General features: G+C 36.1%; 1 protein-coding gene across 3 annotated transcripts in view; it reads left to right on the top strand.

Moving 5' to 3' along the window:
* Nucleotides 1-25,157, top strand: part of KHDRBS2 (KH RNA binding domain containing, signal transduction associated 2) — a 445,746-nt gene that overhangs the window by 414,085 nt on the left and 6,504 nt on the right. For 2 of the 3 annotated variants that reach the window (XR_012628034.1, XR_012628036.1), the window contains exon 12: nt 9,800-10,008. The gene's annotated coding sequence lies outside the window, so the exon portion shown is untranslated. Of the gene's footprint in view, nt 1-9,799; nt 10,009-16,296; nt 16,409-25,157 lie in introns of those variants that run through there. The other variant, XR_012628035.1, reaches the window with a different exon arrangement.

Below are 25,157 nucleotides of genomic sequence, written 5' to 3'. Positions count from 1 at the left end.
CTACAAACAGTCTACAGGCCAAAGTGATATAACACAGCATTAAGATTTGTCTGCATATTGCCGTCACATCAGTGTGAGCGTACCGCTATGGTAAAAATCTACCCAACTTGCATATAGTTATACAAATGTGCTTCCTTCATTAAGTTATATGTATACAGACAAGAAAAACACACCCACTGCTATAAATAGTTTTGTACTGGTATAACTGTGATTATAGATTATTATACGTTATAGATTTTGCTACATAAGTATTTCAGGAAATGCTTATATGCCTTACTGAAATGATAAATTATGGAAAACTGTGAGCAGGTCACACCTGATGTAAGTGAGATCCAAGGCAAAGTACATAAAATTAATTTCGCACTTGTGCATCAGATTTTTATGTGAGGGTAACTAACATGAACTCCTTGAGGATGGACTCCAATAAATACAGCTTTATAGCAGAGCAGTGTCCTTTAACATTATTGCTTCAAAGTCCACTTTACAGCCATTATTTGTGTAGATTAAAAAAAATGCAGAATTTCAGTAAAATGATGCATTGTGAAATATTCTCGTACAAGAATTATTTATAAAAAGTAGGTTAATAAGCCAGTGCAAACAACTGTTTGTGCAAACATTTATTCTATTGATTTTCAGGAAATCAGTAGGAAAAATTACCTGTGCATGTGCTGTTCTGCGCTAACTACAAAGTATATTTCACATCAGTTTCTGAAGAAGTCTTACAGTTAATCAGCTATGTCTTAATAAGAAAATCTACTTTCTTAATTTGTGAAAGAATAAGAGAGTCTGGTTATTTTAATTAACAGTTATCTTTAAGTCTTCCATGAAAGCTGTGTTGTATTCCACACAGCCACCAGTCAGGTCAGCCATAATTCTGATGTCCTGAAAACTTATATGCATCACCAGAAAACACAGAACTCCACTTGTGCTACAGATAATTCCAATACTGTAGTCACCAACCACATGTTCTTTAGATTTATTCACATACCAAGTAGTTTTGTTCATAATAGGAAGAAAAACTAGTATAAACAAATCAAAATAATGAGTAAAAAACACTGGAAAAGAGAACCAGAGATGAAAATGCAAAACTTCTGTTAAAAGATTTCTAAGACTTTTTTTTGTCCAGGTTGACCTCATCTATAGAACGGTTCCATCTTTAAAAGAAAGTAGTGCATTATAATTTTCAGTTCTTAAAACAGCAAAATATATTATTTTACAGAACTGCACTAAAATATTCTTAATTGTACATCTGCAGCATCAAGCTAAATATTATTTTCATTGTTTTCTTTTTAAAATGGAGCTTTCTACTTCTGAAAAATTCTTTGCTTTCATGAGCAAAGAGCATGAGCATGCCTTGGTGAAAACCTTTATTACCCTAAATAGGTAGGCTATTACCTTATAAATGCAAACAATACACATTCCAAAAAGTATTTGTTATGAATAGAATCAATGAGCCAGTTTCAAAACTAATGATTTCTGGAGGTGGGTTATGCAACATTGTTGAAATGGTCATTGGATAGTGGAGTGGATGGCACAGTGATATAATCTGTAGCTTCTGATGTCATACTGACACAGCTCAGTTGCTGGAAATTTAGTCTGAGAGCATGAGCGATTTTCAAGTCCAGCTAGAAACAGAGTAGGAAGAAAGCGCCAAGTGGCTGAGAGCATTGTCACCTACAGGAATAGAACCTCCAGAGCTGGACCACCAGGGACAGAGCTCCTGGAACGGTAACAGAGGAGGAAAAATTGCCCTGTTTTGTCTAGCAGACTTGTTGCATGTATTCAAGAGCTATTCTAACTGAAAAAATTAAATATCCCTAGAGTAGCAACCTTTATCAGAAAATAAAGTAGCACCATGTAGCTATTTCTCTCATATACAGCTTATTTTACACTGTTTAAACAAGATCTTAAATCTTCATATGAATAAATGAAGAACCTTAGGAAGTACAGTATACCTGACCTCACCTCAAAGAATATTGACAATGTTCTTCCAGCTCAATGAGGTCCTCCACCTCCATTCAGAATAACAGAGCTATAGTCATAAAGCTAAGAGATATTCTTTACTGCACATGCCCCATTCAGTCTATAACCCAGCAATAATTACTCCATTATACTTGAACATGTGCTGACTAACCAAGTTACTAACCAGGTAACACCAATATTAGTGAAAGTGAGTGAGCGTGCGTAAAACAGATCACTGTGTCTGTGGTAGCTCTGAAGAAACAGATGTGAAGACCTGGTCACTAAGCACAGCAGGCTGGAAGAGTCTGTGTTTCCCAATTGTTAGTGAGCTGCCAGACCACAGGTACTGAGCTGAGTACCTGGAATTTAGTAAAGCAATTAAGTTACCATTAGAATCAGGATAATGAACATATATGAATGCGTCAGTTAAAAGGCTTAACATTTTATCATGGTAATATGGATTTATGGTAGTCCTCATGATATATTGTCCAGGATTATTATCTGAAGGTTAAAATCAAAACCAAGCAATGTATTGTGTTCAAATAAAAAACAATCACATTAGTGATGTCTTTCCTTCATGTTTAACAGTAGGAGTGTTGTTCTGTGTACTGTCTTTCTAAGAAGTCCAAAGGTTTGCAAGAGTCAAATAATGCAGTTACAAAATTATAAATGGTGACAAAGGAAAGTCATAGAATAAGCTAAACATCAGAGAGAAAAAGACTTTGTTAACATCTGAAAGAAGAATATGATCCATTAAGGAAGGGAAATCCTAGAAAGTTTTCCATGTTGTATTGTATTAACTTGCACAAGCAAGTTAAGTCAAGTTTGTATAGAATTAAATAGGGACATCACTGGATATCAGTGTTCTCTATATGACCTACTTAAAGATACTTCACACTCCCTGAAGTTTACTGATACATTTTCTTTCTTTTATGGAAAAAGAGTATCTAAAGTGAAAAGATAACTGAAAAAACTCTACCTGAATTTCCTAAGCAGCTACATATTTTGACAGAAATAATTGTTTTCCTGTAATATTGTGAAACAAATACCAAATCTAAATATAATTTCCTTACAGAATCTATTTATTAAGAACTTTCTAGAAAAGATATTAAAGAAAATAGGGGTTTTTTTCTGTAAGTATTTGCTGAATTCTTTTATAATGCTGTAGAACTTCAGTAAATGACTCAAGACTGCAAGGAGATGAAGTAGCTTGGGAAAAATGTTCATACAGTCAGAATCATAGAATAGGTTGTAAGTTCATCCTGTGTGAAAAAGAACCCATTTATCTCTGTACCAGAACTTATGTATTTTTAAGGTTCAGAAGGGCAGAGTTCATTTGTAGATGCAATTTACCGAAGTAGGAATTAAAAAAAAAATCATTTTACTAAGAGATTACAAAGTTTTTACCAAAAAAAAGCACTAATTTTAGTTTACAAAAATTGAAAAAGATGGCTGTAATTAAATATATGTCAAAAGAATGAAGATCATATCTGTTACTATTTAAAGTCATCCTCTGTTGTCAACAGAGTAGCTAAAATACAAAAAGAACCCTAATTAATAAGTAAAATTACAGGAAAAACTGAAAATTATTTGAATGCTAAACAGAGAAACAAGTGTAATGTTTTCTGAAGTTTTTTGTCCTCCATTAAAACTTAGATGCGGTCTGTGACCTTCATCAGTTATTAGAACACAATAGTTATCAAAAGTAGTATTTTATCCATTTTACTGTATTGGTCTATGGAGACAGAAAAGGCACACAGGTGACTTTCTCAGACCAATTACAGCTTCAGAGATGATGACCATCTTTCACTCTGTTATTAGCTAATTGCATTTTTCTAGTCATTGTTATTGCTTATTGAGACCTGATTGAAATATTTGAAATCATTAAGCCTTTCCTTTTTCTTCAATTGGTTTTGTTCCTGGTCCTGTAGGTTAGATGCTAGCATTCATTTGGAGACATTAAGGAAAATGATTCCCACTGAAAGATTTGCTGATCAATGTGGTTATTAGGAAAATTATGAGCTTTGCTCATGGATATGCTGATAACTTTTAGTGAAGACATGCTGTATACAGTATTTATTTTCTGAAACACTGGAGTCTAAAGATGAACTATGACTCCCAGTATGAGTACAGGAAAGATTTTCTGTCCTTTCAAGATCTCTGGCTGACTAAGTAATTTATATTATAACTCAGCAGAACCTTTTAAAATTGTTGAAATACATCTCTACATCATGCATGTCTGGAACAAAGTTTTCATTCTCAAACAGAAGCAATCTTTGTCAATTTAAGCATAAGAAATGCAGATTCCTAAACTTCTACTAAAAACATGTCACTGTTTTAAAGGTTTGTTTTCCTTATATAAATCCTTATAAAGGGCTGTGTTTAGTACTTATTGAAAGACATAAAAGCCTTCTTTTCTAAAATAATCAAATTAACTTTGAAATCTAGGATGCTTTACCAGAGAATAGCAAGATATATTGAGAAAGCAGTTTTAGGCTTTCATATTTCAAACCTATAAATCAGAAGGAATGTTTATTGGAGGAAGATCACACCCATACTGTAATGGTATAGGTCCTTATTCACATATTAAAGGAAAAAAAAAAAAAAAAGAAAGAAAAAGCTATGTAGCTGATACTGTAAATCTTGTGTATGTCCAAAGAATTTTTCAAGGTGCTATATAGAAACAATCAGAATTTTCTGATATCTTTTAACATTTGGGTGTACAAGTAGGATAATGGTAGTGCTTGAGTGCCCTGATAAGGGTAGAATTAATTCTGAAAACAATGCTTCTTTTTCTTTGTGTTGCTGCTGTGCCCTATTGATTTAATTGAGATATAGTTTCTTATTATACAGTGTTATTACAAAGTATGAGAGTACCTGCTTATATCATGTCTGGAACTGTTTTTACCATGCTGGATGCATTAGTTGATGATGGATAGCTTACTCACAGGAAAACAGTGAATATCTTTGTTATATGCCCTTGCATTACAAGACCTTCACACTGTTACCACTAAATAGTCAGAGGTGCAAACTGCTGAGCTTCTCATTTATGACTTCTTAGCATTCTGGGTGGTTTTTTTTTCCTTTATTTCTGCACAGTAAACAGAACAAAATGTGTGGATATTTTGTATCATGTTTTACTATATTCACTTATGACTCTATAGTCATTGGACAGCTAATAACTCATTATATTTCTTCTTGAATTTTATAACAATCCTTTACAATGACTGGCAAAATTCAGTGGAAAGGTCTTGACCATGAACCTTCTTTCTTTTTCTTTTTTTCTTTTTTTCCTTTTTATCTTCTTCTTCACAGAATATAATTGTTCATATACCTACTTCAGCTGAAAAGATAGTCAAGGACACTCTCAAATGAAATGCTGCTATTCTCTGATAATATAGGACTTCAGCTTAGTATTCTCAGAGTATTTAAAGTTGATAGGGTTCTTTTTCTTATTCTGTATGATATTTTGAGCATTATATAGGTTTTTAGTGTCTCTATTAGAATCCATGATGTAAAGATACAAACAACTGACAGGAATGCTCTATTACGTTCAATGCTAGTTAAGCAAAGTAGTTGTTTGATGTAGAATTCAATCCTGCAGATCCTGCTCAGGCTTCATTCACTAAAAATCCATGCTGACATCAAGGAAGGAAAAGGGAATACGAAATTCAGAATTTTACCTGCATTAATTTTTATAATTTAATTAAATTCAAACAGAACATATATCTGTTAAGGACTGGATTGTGTCATTCCAGCCATTGTCCTGCTTCGTGGGCAGTGTGAAATAACCTTGCCTCAGGAAGAGCACTTCAGTTAGACTACCAACATCAAGATACCTGATTTTTATATCATCAAAACTAATTTTCCCATGTGCAAGAAAAATACTTAGGTAAAGGTACTTGGTTGGGACTGTCACTCCAAATCTCGACTTGGCAACAAAGTTCATCCATTTATGATAGTCACCATTTTATTTTCATGGAGTGAGGACTAACAAACAACTTTCTGAAGGAGGCACAATACTTTACATAGTCTTTAATCACAGTGTTACTGAACTTGTCTGCAGATCTTAGGCAAAAATGGGCTATCCACTAGACTCTGAAGGCCTGTGGGATCTGTGCTTCATGGAATCTAGTGATCGTTCAAAAGAAAGGAAGACAGCTCTCTGTTATTGTAACAGCAGGAATACTGCATAGATCTTACAAAGCTTGAATAGTATGTACAGAACTTAAAAAAAATGCTGCATAGAACTCAAAATGCTTACTGAAGGAAGAAGGTATTTTAATCTCTGCCTTGTAATAGAGCATTAGAGAAACAGTGAGACTGAATGATTTAGCTAACGTCATTCAGGAGGTCAAAGAGATGTAATAAGGTGCAATTAGCAAAGAAGCAAGTGAGGGCAAGAATTTGCATCAGAAAATGAAACACAAGATGTATTTGGAACTGTGATGTGTTTTGAGAACTGAACTCTCCTGTCCACAGTGCAGATATACTATCATAACTTGAAACCTGCTGCATTTTACTAGGCAACTGGATGAAGCAGCTAGCAGAATGTGTTCATGAAGTGAGCATATGTACATATGCAAAATTTACACTGAAGAAGCCTGTTATTATTATCTTTTTCCGTTTGTACTATAGCTGTATTTTTCTGTATCTGCATCACCTGTTGCCATGGTTTCTCATGCTGTATGTCTGATGAGCAAGAAGTACATCTCTACACACTGATAAGAGCTTGAAATTCCTGATAATACCCAATGCCTTCCCAGCAGCACTGAGCACAATAGTACTGGACCCTAAAAACCTACATATTGTTAAACTTTATAGTGCTGACAATTCTAGAAATAACAGACGTTCTATTTTAGACCATTTTAAGGCTAATTTTAGACTCAGAGTTGTGGGGTTTTTTCTACTTTGGAGTCTACTTAGCTAGATTAATGGAAATAAGACACCTGGCTTTGTAATACATAGTCAACCAAAAATAACCCTAAAATATGTTTAGGGATGTAGAAAACAGTTTCGGTTTTTTAATATAAAATCATTTTTATACCAGGTTCTTCATCAGGATTTATTTGGATGATTCATTCACAGGTCTCATAGATAAAATACAGAACTCCAAAATAAGCTATACAACTTTAATCTGTCCTGTCTCCATTTGTCTCATTTATTTTGTAAATATGCTATTGGCAGGGCTGGTAATAGTATCTACCATTAAGTTCACCAGTACTCTCTATAAATGCAACTGTGTCCACGTCAGATTAAATTTTCCATGATGTGTATCTGCTCAATCCAAGGATTTTGGCCAAAATGCCAAATAGTTCAGAAAAATACAGCATTTTGGTCACTTACAAAATAATAAAAGTTCCTCTTTTATCAGCAAATGTCTATGAGTATATTGCAAACTATGTGTTGCAGTACACTCTAGTGCTCGTTTCTCATGCATGAGAGTGTAAGAACGGCCTTCCTTTGTCAGACCATGAATCTATCCTGACCAGTATCTTTTTTCTATCAGATCCAGAAATGGAGGCTTGGGGTGCATGGTGGAGGGGTCAGGAGAAGTATGTAGAAAAAGTAGAAGGCTTATCTATATCAGCAAATTAAACAACACAAGAATGATCCCATCTCAGACTTGCCTTCCCAGTGTCCATATTTTTAACTCCCCTGTCTTGTCTAACGTACAAATAGATAGCTGTGGTAGTGTATAAGGGTTGTGTGCTCCAATAGGCTCTTATCCATAGAACCACCTGGCTGACGTTCCCAGGTGCTGGGGTCTATGCAGTGATTTGGGTTACAAGAAAAATGGAGGGAGTTTCATGACCAAAGATCTGAGTTTAACTAAGAGGAATGGATTATATTCTCCTTCAGCATCTCTACCAGCAGTTTTGTGTGAGGGTAGACAAATTGCTCAAAGTAAAACCCCACTAATGCTGTATTTCTTGTTGTCTTGAGGTCTTACAGAAAATCCCAGGATCTGATTTTCATCAGAATTACAAGTGGCATCATCAGGAGTTGTGCCTGACTATGCAAAATGCTGTTTAAGGTTAGGTATTTAAAAAATCAAGCCTTGGGTTTCCCTGATTATGTAACAGTGATGAATGGTTTATTTTAGCTCAGAAATATAATAGTAAAAAATTAGTCATACTGATGAGGAGTATTCACGTACTCTAGCCACAAGTGGCACAGAAAGCCAACCATGAAATTCCTAATTTTGTCAAGAAAAATTAAGGATTTGAATAGAGTTAAGCAAATTAATGAAGGAACAACACATCGAATAATAAGAGTAAGAGATACCAAATAGCTGTTTTTTCAGTGCCCTTTCTTATGCATGAAATCAAACAGAAAAAAAAAAATGACATTAACATTGTGAAGACTACATCAAATGAAAGGAGCTGAATTAGGGTTTCACTGGCCCATAATTCATATTTATCTAACTTCAGAGCTCTTGGCTTACTTCAACCATTTCTTTTACAAGCTTGATGTTTATACCTACCTATTACTTTCCATCATAGAAAAATGTCTCCAAGTTTATGGAAGGGTTTACACAGTTTACAAATTGAGTGTTCCTGCAATTTGTAACAGGAACTTGCTTTTGGTAGGGGAAACTCTACTGAGGGTCCCAGAAATTATTTTTTGATGCTTTCATGAAAATCTGTTTTGGAGAATATCATGAGACATCCAAAAAATTGCCTTTTACCAACTCAGTAAACTTGCTAGAAGCTATATAAAATTGTTTTTATTCCCCTACCCCACTGATCAGAATTTTTTTCTTTTATGTGAAGTTACCTTAGTGTGACATTTGGAGAAATATTGAGCACATTCATCACCTAGCTTCAAACACCTAGCTTTTGTCACTACAGGTACCTAGAGTACCTATACATTCAGTGGAGTGGTCTTTGCTTACAGAAAATAATTCAGTGTATGTAAACCAGGTACTCTAAAACACTGTCTGGATGTACCTTCTCTCCATTGGCTGGTTGAAGAGACTAATGTGTTTAAAAAAATACCTCTTCAACCTAAATCTTCACATTATCTCTCAATCCATTGATTTTAATAAGAACTGATTTGAATTAGTGTGTCATAATCTGGATTATGTTAATATTATCAAGAAATGAAACACAACTCCCACACAACCTGTTCTCACAAGTTCCCATTCTCATCCATACCAGTACTCAGAAGTAATTTGCTCAGGATGAATATAATTACTATGTTGTATTATCTGCATAAAAAGTGTTGGTGTTCATAAAATTCACTGCCACAAACCTCCCTTTTTATTACATTGATAAAAACATACTCATACAACTGTGCACGGACCATGAGCCTTCATCTCAAGTAGATGATTGCAGCTGGAGAAAAGGTATTGAAGGCAGCACTTCATAAATTTGTAGCATTATAAAAAGTAAGAAGTTAAATGAGAAAGATGAGCTAAAATGATATCACTGAAGTTCCATACAATAACTTTACAAAAAAATTTCAAAACTAGAAATGCCAGTATTTAGTTTGTTCCCTTTCCTCATTTTTGCTCTGTTATGCACATACATTATTTCAGAAACCTTAAGCAGAGAATCACATGCTCCTTCATTCTACTTGTGTTTCTTGCAGGGCACAGGAATGTGTCAGAACTCTGTAGCAAATCATGCTGTTATTTTTGGTAACTGCTTTATCTCATACGTTGCAGAATTTGAAAGGTAGTGACTTTGAAGAGTTTGCAGTTATCCAGACTAACCCTGTGTCACAGAGGCTGTGCAAATCTACATAAGACATTTAAACTAAAATATTCATGTGACAACTAATTTTGTGTTCTTCACTGAATATGTCTGCCCAACTTTGTCTTGATTTTCAGATTTTTGGAGCCCTTAGGGGAGTACTGTACCTTTTGAACGGTGTTCAGGGAATTGAGAGTGTTCAACATCATTTGCAATAAATCAGTGGGATCTGAAGGACTGAGCCTCAGGTTGGAACTCTCCACAGCCCTGAGTTCTGGATCTGCCACTACCACCCTCTCTAGGACATGCCACCACTCAGACTTATAGTGATCCTCCAGTCTATCAGGTGAGCTGTGGTATTTGTCTATATGTTTTTAGTTTATGTCAAATGTGAGATAATTCATCTTACCTCAGTCTGCAAAAAATAGGATTATTTTAAAGCAGTTCCCCTTATGTTTGCCATTGGAAGAGAGCTCTTACACAGATACCTATGATGCATGTTACTTTGAGACAGGGTAGTTTGATAATGTATCTAAGTTCTTATGCTCTCTTTCTGTGGTAAAGAAATATAATATTTAATCATCTTTCTCACAGAAATAACAAAAATAATCAAAGTATATTTGTGCAGTATGTTGAACCCAGAAATAATTTTTTTAAAGTGCCAAATATTTGGAGAAATCATCTCCCCTTGGATGAGTTAACTCATTGAGATGGTCATGATAAAACCAAATTTTGCAGATTCTGGGGTTCTTTACTCTGTTCTCCACTTATTCATCTAGAAAAATTTTGGTATCTTCATGAGATGTTGTGAACACACACTTATTAATATTTATAAGGTTCAGCTACTGTAGCATTGTTGTTACAAACTATGGACAACAAAAACCTGTAAGAAAGTAAATAAATCTACATCAGTGGACATTTGGATGGAGAACATTGAACAAAAAAGAGCCATACCACTAGTGTTTAAGACAGATATGTATATTTAATTCAATCTCATATCCAGAATTAATTAGGTCTTGCGGAGAGAAGGGTAGCAAGGGGTTCTGTAGTTAAAGGCTATGTTCTCTTGTATATACTAAAGAACATCATCTAATGATACTGGAAAGTATAAATCTAACATTTCCTAAATCTTCCAAGCTAAATACTTATGTGGAATTTGTATTTTTCTGTAATAAGCTTATTTGTAGTCATATGTCATATAAAAATACAGTTACTGCATTTAGTTATTAGAAATGAGCTTGTTTCTTCAGCAAATAGCTATGCAAATCAAAAGACCATTTTCAGTCTTTGTTGATGGTAGCTAGCAAAGTCCAGAAGGTTTCAGGTAACTAACAAAAGTAGTATCAATAGCTAATGTGAAGTTACTCTGCAGCTCCTCTGGCAGATTACATGCAGTGGCAGCAGAAATACAGACCCATACACACCATCACTTCCCATCCCTCTGATGAAACCACAGTCCTTCCCTTGCTCTTTCTGATTGTACACCAGACCTGAAGCTTTGTCTCCTGCACTGCAGAACAGCATGACATCCTTTTACAGGACTCCATTCCTTGTCATCACGTGTTCTGAAGGTGATAACACTTTTTTGCCCATGTTATTTTTGGATCTTCTCTCTACAAATAGCAATAAAAATTTGCACTATGCCTTGCTTTAGATTTAGATTTTTCTCTACAGAGAAAGAACTAAAAGCATGTGGCCAAAAGCTATTCAAACCTAACACGTCTTTAGACTTGAACAAAAAAATCAGTGTATTTTTCAAGTTTTCTCCTCCTAGCTAGAGCTGGAAAGAAACCCTAAGTCACAGTACTCACACTCCAGTTTTAAGTAGGCTGAGAGTGAGATAAAGAAATGGGTGAAAATATGCAGGTTTCTTAAGGGTTTACTTAGATTATAGTTAAGTGTGTTAATACTTTGTAAATAATAGTCTAGGGCTCTTAGGAATGTTTTTCACATTATAGCTATGTGGAATAAGAAGATTAATGCCTCTACTATTATTTGTGCTTTGCATATAGCAAATGGAAGGAGAAGGGGGAATCTGTTCACTCTGTATCACACAGAATGCTATTCATCAGAATGAAAATACCTTTACTTATAGCCCAATCTCCTAACCATTGTACTGTTTCCTAAAATGACTTAAAAGTGAAACTTGGAAGTAGATGATCATTTTCATTCTTTGCCTAAAGAAAATGACTTCGTGTTCTTGGAAACTCAGAGTAGTGACTACTTTTGGCTTGATAACTTCAGATTTTAATAAGTGAAAAAGTGTTTCAGGAGGGTGGAAGACCCTACTTATATTTCTAGAAGGTGAACAGAAATCTGTGGAGGAAGGAAAGTCTGATTTTTCCCCATCCTGAGCAAGCCAGAACTTCATAGTAAAATACCAAGGTTCATCTGCTTTCACAACTTCCTTTGCATTTTCTGACTTTCTTGTTTTTCAGCTGTATATATATGTGCATATATATAAAATTCAAGTCTAAAGGGCAATTTAGCCCCTTTTCAGGTATGTGTCAAAAACAAGTGGGATGAAATGCCTTCTACTGTTCAGAAAGTGGGACTAGATGCCCAGAATAGACTATGGACCTGTCTTTTAGATAATTGAGGTTGGGTGAAATTAATCCCAATGTTAATAATTAAACTTTTAAGGAACAGAATTTTAGATTTCAGTTGTGAGCGATACGTACATGAAAAGCTACAGATTGTGTGTATCCTATCCTATCCTATCCTATCCTATCCTATCCTATCCTATCCTATCCTATCCTATCCTATCCTATCTTATCCTATCCTATCATATCATAAATTAAATTGTGTAGAGCTAAGGGACTACAAGGCTTGACACATACACTTGTCCTTGGAGTTTGACATAAGCCTGTTCTGTCTGTGCCCAATGCTTTACTGTGGAGCAAGAGGTTGAAAAGTGGGCATAGAGAAGCACAGCCCAATGCACAAAAGCTTTGCTGTGATAGAAAGGGCCATTCAAGGCCTTCACTTTGAACTCCACATGCACAGCATTCACCTCATGGAAACTGGCCTATGGAGTTTCCCAGAAGAGGATTTTCTGTACTTATATAACCTTTGCTAATTCTTTCCTCTGGTGGCTTTGTTGTTGAATTGCTTGTTTATTAAAGAAATGGGATTTGCTTAGGACAAGGCACTTCTGATGATAATTCTCAACATTTTCAACAGATGGATTATAAACTTCCATCTTTATTTGAGCACTGAAGACACACTTGTTTTCAGAAGTGGTGAAAGCCTGCAGCTTTCACTAGTCTCAACTTCAGGTTCTCAAAAATCAGGAGTCATCACTGGCACACAAGATCTAAATATCCTCACCCAAAACACCTTTTTTGAACTTCTTGCCTTGCATCTTTATACAGATACTGTGAAAATTAATATATTACAGATTTTGAGACAGCCAGCTGGTATTAATGAAAACCAGAGAAGTACTGAAGATGCATATATAACACTAATACTTCATTAATAGCTTGAATTGCAGCTGAAGTGAACCTACTTTATTTTTCTAAAAACATCCCTAATGATTGGGATATGTTGCTGTACTCATGCAATATAGTGATGATCTATGAAAACAGGTAAGCAAATAAGAAGATAAATTGTTTAAGTATATACATTTTTTTTAAAGTTAGGTAGAATTAAATGTTGGAGAATATTCAGCCTGGAGCTAATAGATTTAAGACACTGAGGACCATACTAGTAATAAATACATTAAGCTGTTAGTTAATCATAGATCTTACTGCTGAGTTCTGTAGCTACATCTGTAACTGCTCTGCAGCGTGTTTTACATGAGCATCTAGTGACAGGATGAGGGGTAATCGTTCTAAACTTAAAGAGGGTAGAGCCAGATTAGATAAAGGAAGAAATTCTTTACTGTGTGGGTGGGGAGACACTGGAACAGGTTGCCCAGAGAAGCTGTGGATGCCCCCTCCCTGGAAGTGTTCAAGGCCAGGTTGGACGGGGCTTTGAGCAACCTGGTCTAGTGGAAGGTGTCCCTGCCCATGGCAGGGGGGGTGGAACTAGATGATCTTTAAGATCCCATCCAACCCAAACCATTTTATGAAATTCTATAATTCTGTGTAGATTCAGGTGACTAAGCACTCCTTATAACACTGGTAGAGAGATAAATGTTTAGTTAGGGCCGAATCTAGCCTTTAGGCTATCCCCTGAACTCTCTTTTCTCTCAAAGTCAAATATTATTTTTAGCTTTTATTGATCTGTCCAGCTGACTCCACTCAGCATTATTTTCTGGTCAAATGCACTTATCCTCCTCTACATCTAAACAGACTGACCAAAGAAGTTGCATTCTTCAGACACCTCTGGTGGCTGTGCTCTTCCACAGCACTAGTTGTTGAAGTATCAGTCACAAAATCTGTAACATAGAATTTAACACAGGAGTTTTCCATTAAAGAAGCTCTTGTGGTTCACAATAACTTTCTTTCTAGCTCAACTTACCTGCTGAGGACACAATACTTTGTCCTTAAGTAGGCAGGATTGCTTTCATCTTATTCTTCCCACTGGAGCAGAAAGGAAGTAGAGTGTGAGTACATGTGGAGCAATGCACAAGAAGTGAGTAACTGCAACACAGACATGTATTATTATTGGATTTTTTTTTTTCAAATGCCAACCAATAATAGATGAGAAATAAAAGTAAGTCTGTAACCATCCTGAAATTCCCCTAAATGTGCAGTAACATGATAAAAGATACCTGTATGTACTACGGATAATAAAACTGTAGCATTCCACTAATCAAATTCAGATCAGTTCAACTGCATAATTTTCAGTGAAGAGGTGCTTATGAAACACAAAATGAACTCCAGAATGGAACGTTCATTGCTTCCTAATCAAAAGCAGTGAGCTTTAAACAACAGCCAGTCAGGTGATAAGTTTGTCATTTCTCAGCTGCACTCTTGGAGGGAAGTTGCCAAGAAGGCTTGACAGCCTTTAAACTTTGCAGAGCATTTTCTTCCTATTTCTGAACGTCATGTTGATCTACAAAAACTCCTGGGATTCTGGGAGGAGAGGCAGAGTAACAGTTCTATTAAAATACATTTGCAGCAATGAATGTCAAGCAGAGTTTATGGTGTGAAAAAACGTGTAGTTCCTGAAAAGAAATTTTTACCACCCCTCAAGTCTGGTTCTTTCTTGTCTAATTGTGTCCAGCTACTTTGGGGGACTGAGGAGTGTCAATGATTAATTGCCTAGGTGTCAGAGAAGTGCAGGCTTGTAATGCATCATTAAAAACCAGTGATCAGGGTGTCTGAATTAAAATGGGAAGCTCTGAATGAATATATTATTGCTATATGCAATTAACAGCACAGGCCAGAAATCATTTACTTCCATAATTTAGAACAATGGCAGCTCTCCAGTGAAAACATATTTACAGTAGTTTTACATTGCTTTCTACAGGCTTAGTACAATAGGGAGAGACAAAAATTAATATGCACCAATGCAGTAACAGGGAAGCCTATCTTTGAACTGTTCTTTCCTTTTAATCAGCACGAGCTCCGCTAAACAGGAGAAAGAATTATGAGTAGGTGAAGAACATCTAGGTTACTGAGGGCAAATCACTCTGAGGAGAATAACTTTGCAATTTGAGAAACAGAGTCTGACCTTTACATGGCTTGGGATGAACAGGTTTTAACCCAGAATGAACAGCAATTGCAAGGCAGCCACCCTGAAGTCACTCAACCATCTTTACCTCCGTGAAGATCTGATTTCCCCTCCTTTGGCACTTATACCATTGTTCTGGAAGAATTCTTCAATGCTGACTAATGTCTTCTATTTCACATCCTCAAGTGTGGGACCTTATACGTATTTTAGTAATTTTTGGTATTGGTTGAAGTCCTATTAAGCTTCTGAGGTTCTTAAATTGCTTCTTGGAGTGTTTTTTGCCTTGTAACTTAGGTTGTAAAAGTAGCACCATAAACATTAATTGAACTGCCATTAAGCAGTATGGCTGTTTGGTTTGGGTTGATAGAGGACATAAAGCTTCATACCCTGTGGTGGAAAACAATTAGAGCTGATGATGAACATGCTATTAAATATACCATTACCAGACTTCTATCAGTTTAACTTTAGAAAATAGCAACCAGCTGTAGCCAAAGCATACATAAGTGATAGAAAGTCATGTTTTAATTGTCATGTCATAGCCTGTTATAAATATTGTCATTTCTAATGTTTTATGCTAATGACAGTGACTAATGGTAGTCATTACCTCCATTCATTCTCATAAAAAATTTCCTCAAGAGAGGATGATCATAACTAGAATGCTGTTAAAAATTAAACTGTTTTTCTAAAATAGAGAACATAAAAAACATTTAAATATCAAGAGGTTAGCTAGCTAATTTATTTTGTTTTGAGTGTGTTTGACAACTACAGCTGTTGTTAATTGTGCCAGGAGTTGAACAGATAGTCCTTTTAGAAATGTTCTTTGAATACTAACATGTGTATACGTCATGTCTTTGTATGGTCTCTTCAGAGAGGGATAAAAGGTGAACCTCACAACAGGATACCTTTGGCCAGAAAAAAAGTCTAATGCTGCCCCTGTAGAGCCTTAATATTAAGAACACTGAATTTCCTCATCCATTTCTTATTTCAGTTATGAATTCTGCTTACTTGACAGGTACAGAGTACTTCATTATGTGCACGAACAGAAATGCTTAAATGGATGAAGCAGCTATTTATGTCTGATAGGAGCTAAGTGGGACATTAAATTAATGCCAAACAAGTGAGTGCTCATTTTAGTTTCGTTATAAATGGCTGCAGCACAGCAGTAATGTGTTGACTCTCATGTGCTGACAAGTTCTATATTTCTTACAAACTTCCCTTAGAGCTCGATGTGGAAAGACAAATTCACACTCTGCCTGATGAAATTAGTAGCAGATGCATTAATAATTGAATAAGGATCTCTGGAGACACACATAGTTCAGCAGGAGAGTTGGTGACTGGCTGGTTTTAACTAGGCACTTCTGTCATATTTTTATATATGTGTATACATATATATGCACTTACATAAGCCCTGAGTTAAGAGCCGCTGCCTGTATGCAGTCTTTGGTATCAAATCCACTTCCTGCTTTTAGAAGACCTTACATGGTTATATTTGGCAGGTCCACAAGCAGACTGCCAACCATTAATCTGGGCAGTGTGTGGCCTTGCTCATCCCTCTTTCCTCTGTGACTGTTCTCAAACTTTCAGCCAAATTCAACACAGTCCCTTCTGAATTTGTCTCCAGACAATGAGTGGAGTATAAGTAACGGAAAGACTTTCACTGTATGCAAGACTCTTGCCATAGACCTCCATATCTGGAGTTCCAGATTATGCTGAAAACAGTTCCAGATTCCATTATGCTTAGAAGACATTGACAAAACAGTGTGACAACTCATAGACAGCAATTTACTGGGGTAAATTCTCATGGGTTTAAAATCAACACTTTATTGCACTAGTGCCAAGAGCGTGATAGCAATTTGAATAATATGAGAATTTTTCTCAGTTAGAAGAATATCAAAAATTAGCACACTGTTGCTAGATTAACTCCAGATGGTTGTCAGCTCTACTAAGTGTCCATGCAGACTTCAGTTACTGGTTTCAAGTTGTACAGGTTGAACTGACCTCTGTTTTGCTTTCCTCCAGTTACAGGTTATTTTATAACTCTCAGGATCTGGAAGACAGAAAAAATTAACTTCAAAATACCTCTCAGTGTATTTTCTGGAGTTTTATCAGCTAAAGGAAAGCTATTTCTAACCTTAGGGTTTTTTTAAATATATTGCAATATATTGAATAAGCTATAATATGATTTAATAAAGTGGTACTGTCTTTAAAACAATACTTATCATGATAAGTATGAAGTTCAGTTCCTTCTCTTTAGATATGCAACTCTTTATTCAATAACAGTGGATATGCTGTTTATTCAGCAAGAGTTTAGTGTCAGTCTTGTTCTCATCAAAATGTTGAATTTGAGATCTTTTTAGTGTAAGAAACATTTAAACACTTTCTGTTGTCACTTGAAATAGGAGATAAGTCCCATAGGTTGATATTTGTATAATGAAATAATATCTCGGTCCATTAGACACCCTGAAATATCATGCAAGTGACTTAGCTGAGGAAAGAACAGTATATTTTTTGCTGTGTGATGTTAGGCCACGATGCTGATCAGAGAATATCAGATGAAGGAGTAAACATGCTAAAAGAATACCCTGGTCTCAGCATCACTTCTTCTGTTGAGGTGCTTGAAACAAAGATGTGGAAATTAAATTGAATTTACATATACATTTTTAGTGGACTGTGGTAACATTTCAGAGTAATATTTTTAATTTGATTCACACATGTATAATACATTTCATTGCTGTTTAAAAGAAGTAATGTTACTATCATCTAAGTTTGTAAGTAAAAGACTAAATACTTAAACAAGGCCATGTACTGCTGGATGAGGAGAATAAACATGAATTACATAGACCAAAGAGGAATAAAGAAGCTGTGTTGATGGGCACAGGGGGAGAGAGATCGCAAGTCATTAACTATGGCTTTATGCTTCACACCTCTGTACAGTGGGTCTAATCCTATTAACTGCTTTCCATTCATTCTATTATTCCCATGGAACAGGATTATAAATCTGCTCCAGGTTAGTCATGAATATTATGCAATCCAACAACTTTTATATCTTCTGTTAGGGTATACAAGGCACATCAGAGGTGCCACTGTTTATTCTTAACATCTGAAGTAATCACCAAATTTCACAACTCCAGGCAGTTATCATTCCTGTAGAAGCAGAGATGTAACTGCTTCACTAAAGCCTTCTAGTGAATGAATAAACCAGTGGTTTTTATCCAGGTTTTGCAGGTCACTAGCTGTTCAAAACAGCAAAGCAAATTAAAAGAACCCCTTCTCTTTTGCTATCACAGTAATTTTGCACTTGAGTATATGAGAATTTGCTAATATAAAAGCTATTGAGGAAGATACGGAGTGATTTTCTTCTAGTGCTGCCTTGAAAAGTAGCAATAAATGTTGCATTTCAAATTACAGCTTTCCTTGAAATGTGACTCCATTTTTTTAAAAAAAACAAAGCATCTTGAACATCATATTTTTGTCCCTTGGTGACTTCCAATCAGTGGTAATCCACTTAGAAGTGGACTAATTACCAGTCCAGTAACCTCAGCCTGAAGGTCAAGTGGCTACTTTTTGGTCTATGCCTCATCACTAATATTAATGCTTCTGCAGGCCAGAAATTTTTTCCCCTTGTACATCCACAACCTTCTAGCCTTCATGCTTTTCTTCAGTTGACTGTTTCTCTTGTTATGGCTCTTCTGAATTGTTGCCCAAGTATTGTTTAGATGCACCAGTGGAATAAATTGGCAAGTCTGTTGGTACTCCATTTGTATATTTGTACTTTTGTACAAATTTCCCAGAAGAATAAATCGAATCTTAGACTCACTATGTGAAATGAGGAAAAAAAAAAAACAACCACCTTTTTTTCTGAACTTGAACACGGTTGTGGAGAAACACATGCTGCATTCTCCATATGCACTCTGCTAAGCATGAGCTCTAAGAATGGCCAACACAGCTGAAGCAGAGCAAGATGGTGCTGCAGCAAATTATTGCTGCTAGAAAATGGACAGAATATCAATTCTTTCCCTGGGAGCTCTTGGGATGACAAAGTATGGACAGTGTCCATAGAGAGTCCTAGCCTATTGTATTCAAGCAAAATAAATGCATTACAGATGGTGTCACTGTGCATATCCAAATTATCCTTTGAGAGCTGTGATAGCTGTGCTGAGCTGGCAGGGCTAAAAATTCAACATAGTCCCAGAAGAATGTATTTCAATTCTTTCTAGACACCCCGAGAAGAGCAAGGGCAAGTGTTTCCATGTATTGTCTGCAAACCTTTGAATTTAACAGATCAGATGGGATGCCAATTACACAGAGTGATCCAAGCTTTTGCATAAAAGATACCCCTTCATTTATCCCAGCAATACCATAATTCTGCTTTTTCTTCTTCTGCTATTTGGGAAAGTAGGACTTATTTTTCCAGTGTCCCATATGACAAGTGCAGTCTCTTCTGATCACAGAAAAAAGTATTTATTTTTACCAGCTTTTCCCTTTTACTTTCTAGTCTAGTGAAAGAGACTTTCCTCTCCCATCATGGTCTTCATCAGTTCGCTAACATTTCTTAATCCAATTAGTGTTGTCACCTTTCTCGCTTTTCTTCTATCTTTCTGGTAATGCATGGATAATACATGAGATGTCTGCTGACTTTGGAACTAAAATGTCTATTCTGAACTTCATTATGCAGAAATTTCTAGAACTGGACATTAACTTAACACATGCAGTTCCAAAGTCTTCAGTATTACACAGTGGATGAGCCATTAAAGAAGTCATTTCTTTTTCTTCAAGATCTCATTTGGGATCTGACTTTCCCACTACTGGAAGAGTAAACCCAGTTTTGTCTTTCAGATACTCTTCTGAAATGCCTATCTCCCACACAGTGTAAGAGTACTTCAGCTGCAGTTTCCTGTCCTTTCTGTTACCCTACCTTTGATAACCACTACTTCCATAGAGATTTGCACATAGATATATTAAAGCAATTTTGGTGAAGGTAGGCTTTTTCAAGTTAAAACTGGCAGTCTTTGTGGGGAATAGAGTGAATATTATGGTATGAATAAGTAATGTTTACAATCCTAATCCAAGCTGGAGTTCCACTCCACATACTTTCATCTTCTTGTAAAGTAATATTCAGTATACATCTCCACAGATATATTTGTGTGCTCTGGATGTCTTCCCTAAGGTACTTCTATACTTGTCATTTTAAGAAATAAAACTTTTTTGAACATAGATGGTGAAGTAAAGGACTTTCTGAAGATAATTACAAGTTCACAGACTTCAGTTAGGACAGCGATTCCTGCAAACAAAGCAAGAGAAGATAGAGGGAGTTTTTCTCTGAAAAATAAAAAGCTGTGAATCTTGGGTATTGCCTAGCATAGCCAACTGAAACTTGGACAAGGGACAAGGGATATAGTGTGGATCTTAACAGTGCTTGCTTAGAAACTACCATAAAGGCTCTAGGAGTATCAGTTGCTGCAAAATCAGGTGATGACACATCCTTAAAAGGATGACTTGGAATAGCTTCTGAAAAGCTCCTATGCTCAGACCTGAGCAGAAAGGCAGATGTTAACACAGGAATTTTCCTCACCAGGACACAGATTTTACACTCTCTATAGCTTTAACATCATGTCTACATCAACCTAGATTTTCACTTCTTTGTTTCTTTTTCAGCAGTGGTTACATAGGGGCTGGTAATATATGCATCATTTTCGAGAATAATAAAACAGGCAACAAATTATTAGCATTTATATAAATAAGAAATAACCCAGGTCATAATCATACCCTATAAGGGTTAAAAACTAAAGCTATCAGCATGAACCACCAGCTTCTCCCAGGAAATGGAGCAGAGGTTAAATACCGCGTGTGCTGTGAGTGCACTGTAGCTTCATGTTCCACTTTAGCATAGTGGATTTGACAAAATAAGCAAATACACAGATAAACAGAGGACCTCTTCCAGATGGAGGGATGTACCCAGGCAGAGATGACCTGTTGGATAACCAAGGCCCAAACCTGAGCTAGGCGAAAACTTAGGAATATCAGACACTTGTAACAGTGGCCCAATAGTGATGGGTTCCCCAGGAGGAATAACTGTGACAACACAGAATGTTCCTCCCCAGTCTCAGGAATTTGATGGCTCATTTTTCCCTTAAAGAATAAGGATTTACATTCTACATTTTTTTAAATAAAATGCCACATCGCTTTAGAATTTTTCTCTATGTTAAATGTACAGAAGAAAGTTAAATACCAGGGTTCCTCTAGAATATTTAAGTGCAATTTGGTGTGTTCATTCTTTTTTGGGTCTAGGGAGATGTGCTTTCACCAGAACTATGGCTTTATGGGCCATTGCCCATAAACCCATATTTATGATGTATATTAGAAGAGTTTTAGTTCAGTTCTTACTAATAATTTGTCTTAGTGACTTCATAGAATCATGGAATCGTTTGGGTTGGATGGGACCTTAAAGATCATCTAGTTCCAACCCCCCTGCCATGGGCAGGGACACCTTCCACTAGACCAGGTTGCTGCAAGCCACATCCAACCTGGCCTTGAACACTTCCAGGGAGGGGGCATCCACAACCTCTCTAGGCAACCTGTTCCAGTGCCTCACTACCCTCACAGTAAAGAATTTCTTCCTTATATCTAACCTGAATCTACCCTCTTTCAGTTTAAAACCGTTACTCCCTGATAAAGAGTCACTCCCCATCTCTCCTGTAGGCCCCCTTTAAGGGGGCTTGTTCTAGTTCATTTTACATTTTTAAAAAATGATTTTTCTCTGAACTCTTTTGGGTTTTTTGGTTTCTAAATTAAATGAATAATAAGATTTTCATCAATAGGGAGCACTGACATTTTAACCACTACAATTTTTCAAGTATTTTAGATGAAGATTCAAACATCTAAATATTCTAATTGCACGTCACAGTCAGCTATTTGCTGTTTCTTGGACATTTGTTATGCATTGAGCAGCTGTTTCTATTGGGGTGGACACAGTGACTTCTATATATTTTCCATGAATCCAATTAATTTAAAATCAAGTAATATCTATTAGTACCCAGATTTCTGAAGTACATTGGTCTGCATGTTGTCAAAATGCATGTTGGCATACCAGTGTATTTCTTAGTTCCCTACTTTAATATCATCTCTGAATTTTCTTAACTGTCTTTTCAGATCTATCCTACTTGTATTTTTATGTACTTCCTATTTTGACATTTCACTTTCAGACATATTCTTATATTTTAATTAAAGTATATGCAGCATCAATTTTTATATGAATACCAAAATGGTGAAATATTAGTCTTCTAACATGACTTTCCAATTCCTATTGCTTTTTATCAGAATCTCATCCAACTTCTTATCCTCTCACAGTCAATCTTTGTCTATAGAGATTTTTAAGGTGTGACAATAATGACACAATACAGAGAGCAAGACTTTTTGTAATGACTGGTTGTTTAATTGGTAGTTGAGTGGAAAGCATTTTCATTACTTAGGTACTCTAAACATTGCCTATGAAATCAGAGAGAATTATATCTCTGCACAGCACCACAGAACAGGGTACAAGGACTGTGAGACTTTTGCAGCCTCTTCTAATGCATCATATAATGACAACACTAGGAAAAGGATCCTGAATTAGATAGAAGAATGTTACCTGTGTCTACTGTTCTTATGCTCCAGGTCTCTTTCTCAGCATTTCTACTCTCTCTGTACCACAGAAATATTTTCTGTAATATTGTAATATTTTTAGCATTCTCATAAATATATTTTTCAGTAAACAGTTATTTTGTAAATATTTGTGAACTGTAGACAAGCACTCAGCTCATCCCAGTATCTGTGGATTCAGCTGACAGAATGAGCTAAGTGTAACAATACTGTGGAAAATAATTCACTTAAAGAATGTAATGTATGTGCTTCAGAGGTACACATACCTCAGTATAATACTGCATATGCCTGTCCTATCAACAAAAGTGCAGGTATTTCCATCACATGGAAACTGGTTGGCACAACTAGTTCTCTGTGAGAATCTGGAAGAGGACAATTGTGGTTTAACCCCAGTTGGCAGCTAAGCACCACACAGCTGCTGGCTCACTCCCCTCCAGTTGGTATAGGGGAGAGAATCAGAAGGCTAAAAGTGAGAAAACTCATGGGTTGAGATAAAGACAGTGTAATAAGTAAAACAAAAGCTGCACATGCAAGCAAAGCAAAACAAGAAATTCATTCACTGCTTCCCATGGGCAGGCAGGTATTCAGCCATCTCCAGGGTAGCAGGGCTACATCTCATGTAACAGTTACTTGGGAAGACAAATGCCGTAACTCTGAACATCCCCCACTTCCTTCTTTTTCCCTCAGCTTTATATGCTGAGCATGACATCACATGGTATGGAATATCCCTTTGGTCAGTTGGGGTCAGCTGTCCCAGCTGTGTCCCCTCCCAGCTTCCTCTGCACCCCCAGCCCACTCACTGTTGGGGTGGGGTGAGAAGCAGAAAAGGCTTTGACTCTGTGTAAGCACTGCTCAGCAATAACTAAAACATCCCTGTGTTATCAACACTGTCTTCAGCACAAATCCAAAACACAGCCCCATACTAGCTCTATCCCAGCCAAAACCAGCACAAGGGACAACAAACTGATTCTGTCATGGACAAAAGGAGAGTAAAGGGCAGCAGAAGAGTAAACAATAATATATTTAGGCATACACTTAAAAAGACCTGAATGATCCTGATCCAAGTAAAGGACAGTTAAGAGTGATAAATGTAATAATGGTGAAAAATAAATATGAGAACCCATTTAAGCTTTTTACTAAAACCGCAGTGTTGACTTACCATAAGCTATAAAAGATGTAATTAAATCATCAGCCTTTATGAATAATTGCCTGTTGTGGTTTCTGAGATGTTTCTTTGTCTCCCAGTAGTCTCAGTAACTATGTACAACTCCAAGATATCTGTAAGGAAGTCCCAGTATCAGACTGACAAAGAAAGTAAAAAATTTAAAAAAAAAAGTCATACCTTACTACAGTAATGAGAAAACTGATTCACCTCAGTGGGTCTAATCATAGGTGTATAGGTTGTAAGATCAGTCTCTAAAATTATACTATGCTAAATATAAGAGTACAGAAGAAGTAATAAATGGGCTACATCACGTCAGTTCAATAGTGTTCTATGGAGTGTAGTCTGTGTACCAATAAAAATCTCAATGATTTTTATTAATTCCGTTAAAGTAGCACACCACCTCCAAATATTTATAGAGATCAAGCAGACTCACTTCAGGATGAGCCCTTCATATGTACCAGAGGTACCATTTTCTGAAATGTAAACAATTAGCATCTGCTGAGCCATAATCCCTAAATCAGAAACACAAATGTTTGGATTAACAAAAAATTGAAAGCCTCATTCTTTGTCATTGACCTCCCAGTACATATTTTTTCACTTTCAGTGTTATGTACATGACTAGCATTCTTTATCCAGGAATGGAAATGCAGTGGCTTTTTGCCATAGTGACCACAAAGGACAGCGGTGATCAAATTCAAGCCGATTCAAACCCTCACTGAAGCTCACTGAGTTCATGAGGTTTGAAATCAAGTCTTCAATTCAGTGCTATACATATGATGCAGTGTAAAGCAACTGAGATTCGATATTCTTAAGAATCAGAGAAATAAAAGGATATTTATTTTACCCCTTTAAAAGAGTAGATGGATCTGATACAGCAAAAAGTTGAGGAAGTATAAAACGTAAGCTTATGTGTAATGTCATTGAAATCTATTTGATTTTTGCATACATAAAGTTTTAGCATTCCACTGCAGCAGAAATAAAGTGTTTAATAACTGTTAAGTGTTTTAGCACAGACCTGGAACTGCTGTCTGTCATATTTTCAGTGCATATATATGGAATACAGAATTCAG

This window comes from Strix uralensis, chromosome 3, assembly GCF_047716275.1.
Source record: "Strix uralensis isolate ZFMK-TIS-50842 chromosome 3, bStrUra1, whole genome shotgun sequence".
Lineage (NCBI taxonomy): Eukaryota > Metazoa > Chordata > Aves > Strigiformes > Strigidae > Strix > Strix uralensis.
The sequence above is the reverse complement of the archived record's forward strand: the minus strand, read 5'-3'. Positions and strand labels throughout refer to the sequence as shown.